At 45.3% G+C, this 11,177-nt stretch overlaps 1 long non-coding RNA gene across 1 annotated transcript; it reads right to left on the minus strand.

Moving 5' to 3' along the window:
* Nucleotides 1-91: 91 nt before the first annotated feature.
* Nucleotides 92-635, minus strand: LOC123440471. Its single transcript, XR_006630319.1, has 2 exons — nt 558-635; nt 92-406 (listed from the first exon to the last, which is right to left on the minus strand). It is a non-coding gene; the product is annotated as an uncharacterized LOC123440471 (long non-coding RNA).
* Between the last annotated feature and the right edge of the window lie 10,542 nt (nt 636-11,177).

Raw genomic sequence — 11,177 nt, forward strand, 5'->3', positions numbered from 1 at the left:
TGTTCCTTGCCCGCCGAGAGAGGACCATGGCCCCGATCGAGGGCCGCTTCCCCGTCGTCACTTCAGAGAAACTGGGAAGAAAAAGGGCCTCTAAAAGTGTGAAGTTCCTGGTTACTTTTTTCTTGATTTCTGATGACATATTTAAGAAAGTTCTCTCCACATTGATGGATTCCTTACCATAATTCGCAAGAAAATTCATTCCTAATGATTCTACAAATGCCTGAAATTAATCATAGATATTTTAGTAACAGCAATATGAAATTATGAATAAGGTATGAAAAATATATCCCACCGTTTAAGATTTCTCATTTCCTTTTCAGCCCAGGTTTTAACCATTTTTCGGGGATTATGCTTGCAGTAACCATATCTAAAACGATAATCTCCTTGAACATATCTGTCTCTATCCCTGCAATAAACAAATGTCATTCAAACCATTTTAGAACAATTATTTTAACAAGTGCGAAAAGGATAGAGCATATCACATGACACAGTACTGCAATATGTTTCAACAAGAATCTATAGGGAGCAACAAACAAGTGTAAAGTATCAAATCTTACTTAAAGACAAGGACAGAGGTTTTATAGAATTTGATTGCTAGCTCCTGGCCATCTATTTTCGTTGCATGATAGACATTTGTAAACATCTGTAAACATTCCAGTGATTACAAGGACAATGAGCCATCCTTTAAAATCCGCAACCATTCTTGAATCCTATAAATCTATGGTACCATCCATCAACAGGAAGAACATAAGTCAAATGATATGAAAAAAAGAGGCGAAAGTGGGCTTTCCTTGCTGCTGTAGATTGGTGTAGGTTCAGAGGACAATTGCTGCTGGGGCGTGCAGAATTTTCAGTGAAGGGATCTCGACATGCTCCTCTCTTGCATTGGCAACCTCCTCCACTCCAGATGCGATCCCAACCTAGTGCTGAGCCGCCGCAGCCAACGTCGTCTCCTCTTCTGCAGCAGCAATTTCTTGTGGTCACGTGAGGCAAGGCAAGGCGCTCAAAAGGCTGCATCATTTGGGTCAACATGAGTTGATGAGAAATCTAGAACTTCTCACAAAACAAAAAGTTGCCTGAACAATCTGAACAAAAAGTTGCCTGAACATATCTCGCCCGTGCTACGCCTGCACGTCAAACTCGCCGTCGGCGCCTCTCCCCCTTTCTCCCCTTCCTACGGCTTCCTCCCCCCCCTCGCAGATCTCGCCGTTCCCTGCCACGCTGCCGACCTCCTCGGAGAGCCGGAGGGGCCTGTGCCTGCGCCTGCCCGACGGACGGCACGACACGGCTCCTCCTCCCTCCCCTGCCCCGACCGGCGGCGGCACGCTCTGTCAATCCTCGGTGAGTGCCCCCGCTCGATCCGATTCGCGGGCTCCGTCGCCTGCCTGCCTGCCTGCTTGCTGTGGTGCTGACGCGGCAGCGGGACTGATACTAATTCTGCTGCCGCGCACAGGGTTCGTTCGAGGACGCAGGCGCCTGTGTGACCGAGTGCGCGCGCGGAGGGCCAGGGCCGGAGTCGACATGAAGGGCATGGAGCCGCCGTCGCCGCTGTCCCTTCCTTTGTGGTGGGCGCCGGGAGGATGCGCGGCGAGCGGGGGAGGAGGCGCGTGGGCGGCGCGGAGCGGCGCGAGCGGGGGGAGCGGGGCCGAGCGGCGCGAGCAGGCCAGCGGCGCGGCGCGGTGTGCGGGGGAAGCGCGGCGAGCGGGGGGAGCGGGGCCGAGCGGCGTGGCGCGGCGAGCGGGGCGAGCGGGGGGAGCTGGGGCGAGCGGCGGCGGTGGCGATGGCGGCTGGCTGGCCGGGAATTGGGGCAGATCTCGGGCACCCACCACGGCTTGTAGTTGGTTGGTGGAGTATGTTCAGCCAATTGTAATTGCTAAGTCCACCCAGCAGACGGTGGATTAACGAGGGCTGTTAGATTAAGATCTGTGGGATTAATCGTGAGGTGCTGATTGGTTGTTTTTTTTGTGGGGCGTTTTATGGGGCGTCTGTAGTGTAATTCTTGTTTGATTGTTTAATAAGTAGTATAGATGAAGCCTCATCCCTTGAAAATCAGAAGAAGAGAGGGTTAGTTAGAAAGAAAAAATACTAGTGAGTGGGTAACCTTTTGTAAGTCTTTGTATTGTATGTTTATCATTTTTGTTTCGCATGTGGGCAGCCTCACCCGTGTGCTCCCATCGCTCCCATCGTCATGCGAGTACGTCACCGGGAGGAGTGCTGTCCGTGGAACGTGGCCTTCATCCCGAAATGCTTAGCTTACTCTGCCTTTTCAGACCCGGTGCATTGCTCCGGCGCGCGGCGCTCAACTTGACTGGACGGAGCAGCAGCAGCTCGTGGTCGGTCGAGTGCGTCAGTTCTCCGAGACCACCAGCCGCTGTGCACTTTTGCTACTGCTCTCCCCGCTTCGTCATTCCCCCCTCCTCCATTTGGTCACTCTCACTTGCATCCCATCTGGCATCTGCTCTGCTTGCGTTCTTCTGTAGATCATCATCTGGTAACCTTGTTGCGAGAGCTGGAGTGCGCGGCAATGACGGGCGCCGACGCCCTTGTCTGCCCGGCGCTGGCTGCTCTTCTTTCGCCGGCAAAAAGGGAGAAGAAAGGCCCGGGCTGCCTCGAAACCTCGCCGGCAGTTCCGGCCATGGTGACCGAGGACTGGTCCAGATGGTCCACGCTGCCGCCCGACCTCGTCCGCCGCATCGCCGACTCCTTCCTCCACACCTACGACGTCGGCTGCTACATGGACATGCGTGCCGTCTGCCCGAGCTGGCGCGCCGCCACGGACGACCCCAAGGACAACGCCTCTGACCACCGCTTCAACCTGCGCCGGTGGGTCGTCCTCGACGACCCCTTCCAGAGCGAAGGGAAACCAATGCTCCTGCTGGACGCCGACACCGGCCGCTTCCGCCACAGGAAGCTCCCGCTGCCGAGCGACCACTACGTCGTCCTGGCTGACAAACGCGCTCCTCACGCGGCCAGCGTCCTCAACCTTCTCACCGGCGCCGTGGTCCGCTTCGCGGCGCCCGTGCCCGCCGAGGTGGGGGGCGCCGACGTCGTCTTCGACGGCAGCACCCTGCTCAAGCTCGTCCTAGTCTGCGGCTCCTCTCGCACGCATTACACGGCCGGCCCCGACAGCCGGTGTTTCACCGTCAACGAGGGCACGGGCGCACGGCAGACTACGATCTCCTACTCAAGGCGGCCGTAGGCTGCGGCGTCTACACGCACGTCGGCCGACCCGCCGTGGGTGCTGTTCTATTCAAGCTCGTGAAGACCTACGGTTTCGACCCCGACAAGTTCTTCTCCGGCTACGCGAACGACGACCGGGGATTCCTCGTTGGGATGGCCGAGCACGTGTTGCTCGTCTTCAAGCCACGGAGAGCCACCTCGCCATGCGTCTCCTAGTTCGACATGGAGACGCGTGGGCTCTGGCTCATGCAGAGCATCGGCAGGTTCGCCGTCTTCGTCGGCCATCGGAGGTGCCTGGCTGTGGATGCGGACAACTTCCCAGGCGTCGAAGCGAACTGCGTGTACTACACTGAGCATCTGGGCTCGTCCGCTCACATCTGCAGGTGCAACAACGGGAGAGTAGAGAGGGTGTCCGAGGCCGTCGATTTCGTGAAGCGGGATGAGCGGTTTGTCCTCGTCGCTGACCGGCCTTTCACCATCGTCCACCTTCTCTCCAGCTACACCATCAACAGTCCGGGTTCTCAACTGGCCTTGCAACGGATCTCACAAGGCGCCATCTTATCTCGATGACCACAATGCTTTGCTTTTGTTGAGTACTAGTAATAGTGCACGCCCAAACGCACGTGTAACCGTTGAAATGAATTTTTTTATTCATCAGATTGTCAAACAGTTAATAAGAGATGAAAATAACGTATACCTAGAACCAACATTGCATGCCATATGCATGTGCTCATTCTTGATCAAAGTAATCTTCTTTTTTAATCATTTGACTTTTGATGGAGCAAATACACAACTATTATTCAAACACATAACACATTGATACTTTTACATTATTGTCATTGCGTGACCCAGAAGCAGCATAACTCACAAACCTTACATCTACACTATTAGCAACATGTATATGAAACCTCATGAACAACTGAACGTAGTATGTCCACACTAAAGAATATGTTAAGCCTCTCTAGAAATGAGATCAGGATGGATAAAAACATGACACCCATGGTAGGGTCATAGAATAGGAAAACAGATATGGTTAGTCGTGATAGCAGAATAGCATGACGCAGATTGCTGGATGATGTAAACCTTGACTTTCTCAAATGAGTCGTGTGTACTCTGTAAATTTTAAGAAACATGTTATAAGCAGGCAAATCACTATTTTGGAGTGCCAAATCAGCTTCAACTACATAATGGACATCACGCAACAACTACAGAATCCAATTCACCCAATTGATGGGAAAAACACACCTAAAAACTTGGTGCTATGGGATAGGAGCATGGTAGCCCACAAGAATGCACATATCAGCTTACATGGCTTACATGCGCTGGATAGATAGCAGGACAAGTCACACACTTTCTAAACTAATGATGTCATAAAAATGAAGAGTAATTTTACAACTAACATTAAATCAACCACCCAATGTAGATTCTATTTTTATTGTCCTTCCCTTGTTGGTCTTCTTTTATTTTCCTTTCCTTTTCTTTTTTTCTCTTTCCCCACAATTGATAATTCTTTCGTTTTGTTGACACAGTAAAAATTGAAAGTAGGGACAAACCTTGTTGCTTCAGGGTAAAAAAATGAAGTCAACCTATTAAACAGTTTGTCATGTTGGGAAGTAATGCTAGATGGATTCCCACCCAGGTTTATTAGGTATTTGATCCTTCTCATTATATAAACTGACAATAAGCCTCCGATTAATGGATGGTGTAAAACTTGAGAAATAATAATATAGAAACACAATGTTGGCTTTGTTTACTTGGCATAAAAATATCGCAGAAGTTCGTTACCTTCTTACCTGGTTCCACTATCAGCTCAATCCAATCCTCATAGTCTTGTTGAAAAAATCCATTCTGGTAGGCCTATCGACATATTCCGTTAGCAACATTTCAATTTTCTGAGAACCACTCTCTCATCTTCACAAAGATTACATACAACTACGGAAGCTAAACTCGTAGGCCTGTGAACTAAACTCCCAAATATTTTGTAATACTCATGTGTTTGAGGCCAAACTTTAGTACATTCCCACGAGTCTTTGGAGTTACAGTTAAGCTGAGAAAACAATCATGAGAACATAAACTATACAATTTTGAATATTGCGCATGAAGCTAGTCCATAGTTGCGACCATATCACTATGCATATTCAAATTAGCAACCGAGATTTCACAAGGCGCGCTAGGAAAGCAATGATCTCAAAATGCACATGATGGCTAAATAATATAGTATACATGATAACCATAGGTGTTTAGAGTTCTAATGGTAACCATAGTATATATATAGTATACTATGCATAACTTCTCATCATCCAATATACTTCAAATGAAAATAGTGACAACCCATGCCAAATATACAACTGCAGTAGTGCCGAACAACAATGCTTTCAGCAATCAACACTACTCACAGAAAAAATGACAAATTGAAAAAGCTTGCATGATGGAATGGACAAATTAATATACCTCTCTCAAATATAACTTGGAAATGAGTTCGTGCACGTGCAAATATAGTGTTCGTGCATGTTCAACACTACTCACAGAAAAAAATGACAAATTGAAATATTTGCTCATAATCCTTCATAAAAAAGTGTGCATGTGCAACACACGTCTAAAGTAAAACACAGTATTATCAAACATATTAAATTCTATAATAAATTTACTGGAAGTTTCAAATTTCACATGAAATGGATAATATCTAATTCCTTACTCGTTCTAATAATTGAAATTACCAATCTTCATGAATCACGCATCCTCTATATGTACTTGATTTCTAGCATATGAATAAAGTGCAACCTTGTTGCCCTTCTCACTGTTCTGGGTAACTCAAAATTTTGTGAAGCCTTGTTGACCCCTCTCACTGTAGCTAGTAGGAAGACAGGTTATTTTGTAGCGGCAACATAAAACTAACAAATCAAGACTTCCTTAAACAAGAAACCATATTAAGTCCGAGCTATACATCCTCTCACACTCGATGACCTCTTGTTAAATCTATATTTCAACATCATATTATCCTTCCAGTCAAACAAATTCACAACCATGATGTGCATGTTGATTCTGAAAATGGACAAGCCCAACCATACCAAAAAATAAAGGATTTATACAGGGAAACAAAAATGATAAACATTGCACAAGGAAACCAAACGAAGACTAACATTCCTTGAAGATTTAGAAACAATTGAAAGGGTATTCAAACCATCTACCAACTTGTCAGTTATATGTTACAATATGTTGCAGCGAGAAAAAAGATGAGAGAGCTGAGACAACATTGATAGATGTAAAAAACTGACATTCCAAACCATGTCGACTCGACGTTCCAAACTTGAAGCACGACAACTAATGGCACAATATATGGGTCTTTGGCCTTACAATACTCTCTGCCATTTATCAAATCTCTGGCTCCATCATATTTGCTTTAGTTGGTGCATTTGAAAGCAAATCCTTATTTGAGCCCATAGCAATACCTTAATCTGAATGTGTTTACTTGGTGCATCTCACAGCAAATCCTCATATCAACCTATGTAAATACCTGAAGCTTTACAACCATGCACGTATGAACCCAATGACCACACCAAACCCTCAGTCAAGTGGGAAAAAGCACAAAAAAGTTATTCAATCCAACTATACTTAGAAATGTTTAAAGGAACATACAAAATAATGAGTTAAAGATACACGCCTTTATACTGGGATACAAAATTGACAACCTTTTTAGGCTTCACACCAACTGATAGGCCTTCAATAATATTGTTGGGTTTGGCTTCTTAGCCACGTCCTGATAGGAGAGACACCAGAGAACAGAGTTAAAAAGGAAAAGAAAAAGGAAATAAAAAATGGAGATCAAACTTGGATACAAGGTTGGATCCTTCCTTAACTGCAAGACACATCAAATGGCACGCATAGTCTAACAGTTCAGATGAGTAAGCTACAACGTATCATAATTGAAATCTTTTAAAATATAAAGCTTGCAGATCAACATCTAAGAAATGACCTGAGCATGTAATCTATATTGAAAAAAAATGACCAGTTGGGATATAAAAAGTGTAATCGATATAAAAAATGTTCATAGTTAAACAATTTGAATGAGTTGCATCTAAAAAATGCATTTCGTTTAAAAGGGGAAAATGTCGATTCAAGGGCGACCAAAACAAAACAAAGATACAACCACCAGCTTTGCTTGCACTCATCTTTAAACTTCACTCTCCTTAACATATTTTTGCACTAACCCAATAATCTGAATCAGTACATGACTTTTCTTAACATGTTCAGTAGCATTTGCTGGAAAAAAAGGAACAAGAATATTCTAATTTCGTGTAAGCAATGCAGCAATGCATTTTCTTTATCTCCAATGCAATATTTGCAGTTAGGTATCTCCAATGCAATATTTGCAGTTAGGTATTCAAAAGTGGAACTTTAATCAACGTTGAAAGATCTGAGGCTAAACTCAGACTGAAGCATGAACTAATAGGGAGGGCAATAGAGCAAAGTACCATCAGCTTATCTCCAACGTCGACTTGTTTCCTTGCCTGTCGAAGCTCTATTTCCTCATTCTGCTTGCAAAGTTCAGCGAGCAGAGAGTTTCGCCCACGTCATTCTTGTTCGGACTAATTTGAACAAATACCAAAGTTTTGGAGTCTCCACCTGCAGTTCTTTACACACATTATCACCAAGACTAAAGAATAGCTTCAAATCACACCGGTACAAGGATATTTTTTTTGCATATATAGTGAGTCTTGTAGCAAGTGTGTTAACTTTGAGTTCCTGTCAGTTTGAGAAATAAATAAGTTAGCGAGGTCATATGGATAATCAGCAGCGCAACTTATAACCAATGTTTGCAAGTTACAAACCGCAAGGGTATCTGCTGGCTCTTAGTTGCAAGATTTTAACCAACGTATATTATATGGGAAATTTATATGGACACGATTTTACATTCTGCAACTTAGTGCAAGTGCAATAAGGTACTGACCAGCGTGACCGGCTGTTGTCCTCGTTGGCATTTGTACATTCAACAACTCTCTGGCTTTACTTCCCATTTGTAGGACGTCCCAGGCGGCCAGTCCTCATCCATGTTAGTGAATCGTGCTTCAACCAGTCTCGGTACATGATGAACTCCCTCTGCAACTTGTCTTACTTACTGTATACAGAGAACAGATATGAGAACTGTGTATCGAACATTCAGAAAACCGTAGATCACGATGAAGGATGTGTGCTGAACATTCAGAAAACCGTTGATCACGATGAAGGATGCCTCTCGATGGCTAGTGCGCCACGTATGGCGGCGGCGAGCGGCATCGACGACCCGCGCTCCACGAGAGGCCAGCAGCCGAGCGGCGGGCGGCCTTGACCTGCGCTCTAGGAAAGGGCGGCCGTGAGGGCATCCTTGCGGCAGCAGTTGTGTAACGACTAAGATGCGGTTCTTTTCGATTTAGGGAACGAGGCCCCAAAATGGAAAGAAGCGCATCTAAGCGTTTCACAAGCAAGATAAACATAGCACATACATAATTAAAGAATGACAAATAGGGAATCGTTTGCCATCTCCATAGATAATATCAGAGTTACATCCACACATTTATTCAGACAAGGTAGTTCCGCTACGGACTACATAACATGAGAAAAAGGCTATGCTATCTCGCATGCTTGCCCACGATCATGACCATGCCTCAGTCTTCTGGATAGTTCACGTAAAGGCGGTCGTTCTCCTCATCGTACTGTCACGCCAGATGCGTGCCATCGGGATCACCTGTGTCGAGCATACCTGTACCTGTTGGGGTGTTGAAGTAATCTGTGAGCCACAGGGACTCAGCAATCTATGACCTCGGTACCGAAACTAGTCAAGTTATTAGGTGAGGAAGGTTCAGTGTTTAGGTTGCAGCAGCCTAAGCATTTATGGTGGCTAGCTTACGAAGAACAAGTTATAGATGTGGTGGTCTACGCTAGCGGTCGAAGACTAGATGATCACTAAGTGATCCTGATCACCTACCTACGTCAAATATAACACCACCATGTTCCCGATCGAAGAGAGGTCCTCGAAGGGGACAGTCAAGGTTAAGCACACGGTTGGCAGTTTTATTAGAATTAGTTCAAGTTATCTAGAACCGGATGTTAACAAATATTCCAAGTTGCCACATAACCGCGGGCATGGCTTTCCGAAAGATTAAACCCTGCAGGGGTGCTCCAACTAGTCCATCACAAACGTTCACATGCCGCAAAGTAAATCTCTATCACGAATCTCGTGATCTCGTCGGATTCCTTAGAGGAAAAGCTCAACTCTGGGGAGAACCAAAGCTTCACCGGGATTCCTATACGCAAGATATATCGCTAAGGTAAGACAAGACTAGCAGGACCTCCCGTCGTGTCGACGACCCCGATAAGAGCCGCGTATCTCAGTCTCAGGACACGACGGATGAGCTATGTGTACGATGGCCTGATAGAAATCTCTCAAGTTTCCCTGAGTTGGCCCTGCACAGTGCTCTGGTTTGGACCAACACTCATGAGGAGCACTGGTCCGGGTTGTTGATTAATTCCTCGGGGTAGCTATTCCCTATGCGAATTTTTATTAGGTGATTAGCAAATTAAAACCAATGTTGGGTCCTACCGGACAAGTCTTAACACTACACGATTTATCAAGGGGGTCCCCATAACAACCCCGAACGTGTTAGGAGCGATCAGTTATGGAATCAAACACCGGTAGCCGGAAACTAAGGCAGCAATAACGGAACAAATCACCCGGCAAAAGCTAGGCCTTCCATCATTTACCAAGTATATAGGTGCATTAATTAAATAACAGATTAAACATAATGATATCAAAACTCATGTTATCACATGAGACAATTGCACCTGCAACTAGCAACGCTAACATTAGAAGTTGAGCAAGCCTACTTAGCCATTCAACATTAGCTAGGAGGGGAAAGTGTTTGGGTTTCAAGGCAATATCAGGAGGCAATATTTCAGTGGTAGGCAGCGAGCATGTGACGAAGGAAACGTGAATCTAGGCATAACAAAGCTAGAGACAGTATCAAGGTCATGGTCATCTTGCTTGTGATGTCTTCAGATTGGAACTGCTCTTGTTCGTCTTGCACGTACTCTTCGGAATCCACGTACTCGCTCTCCGATCCCGGTGCTACCCAATATAAAACAACAACCAATGAACAACAACACAACATGATGCAACAAACACATGATGCATGAGATGAGAATGTAGCATGCATCTCTATTCTAGTCACTTGCTTATGCATGAGAAGAAAAGACAAACTTCTGGACAGAACTTCACTCTAAGCTATATTGACATGCATGAGGATGACATGAACAGGTGCATCACATGAAAACGATGCAAAAACATATAAAGAACGTTGAGAACGGAGCTACGGGTCAACCAGAAACTACAAAACAAGAAATGGAGTCCTACGGTTCAAATCTACCACAAGCACTCTCCAATGGCATACTTCTCGTATTCCCAGGTTGCCACATCACCAAACAAACAAGTATAGGTGGGGTGGTGCAAAGAATCTCACCACACCACCAACTATGCACTCACAAGCTCCAAAACAACAAAACTATGCATTATGTCCTAAACAACATCATAGCAGTTTGAGAGCAACATGCAAAGCACCTACAGCCACCCAAAAGTGCCAAATAAGATATGTGACAAAAGCTATTCAAAAGCTCTACAAGCATGAGCAAGAAGATAGTACAAAGGAGTTACACACAGAAAGATCTACATGTGCTAACTTGGCCAAAAATAACAGATTTCAGGGACTCGGTGAAAATCTCAGATTCTCACCAGCTGTTTATGCTCTGAAGCATTTTGACAGCCCCCAAAACAATATCTACAGGAAGTGAAAGTGCATGAAAATTTATAGAGAGCTAGACAAACACAAAATCTCCAACTCTCTAGTTGATTGCAAGGGCTGATTCCCAACACATGAACTTTTGCAACCACAACTACAAGGGAAGAAAATAACAGCAGTTTCTCAGACTTAGTGAAAATCACATATTTTCACTAAACTGACAAATTC

The sequence above is a fragment of the Hordeum vulgare genome, chromosome 3H (assembly GCF_904849725.1).
Source record: "Hordeum vulgare subsp. vulgare chromosome 3H, MorexV3_pseudomolecules_assembly, whole genome shotgun sequence".
Lineage (NCBI taxonomy): Eukaryota > Viridiplantae > Streptophyta > Magnoliopsida > Poales > Poaceae > Hordeum > Hordeum vulgare.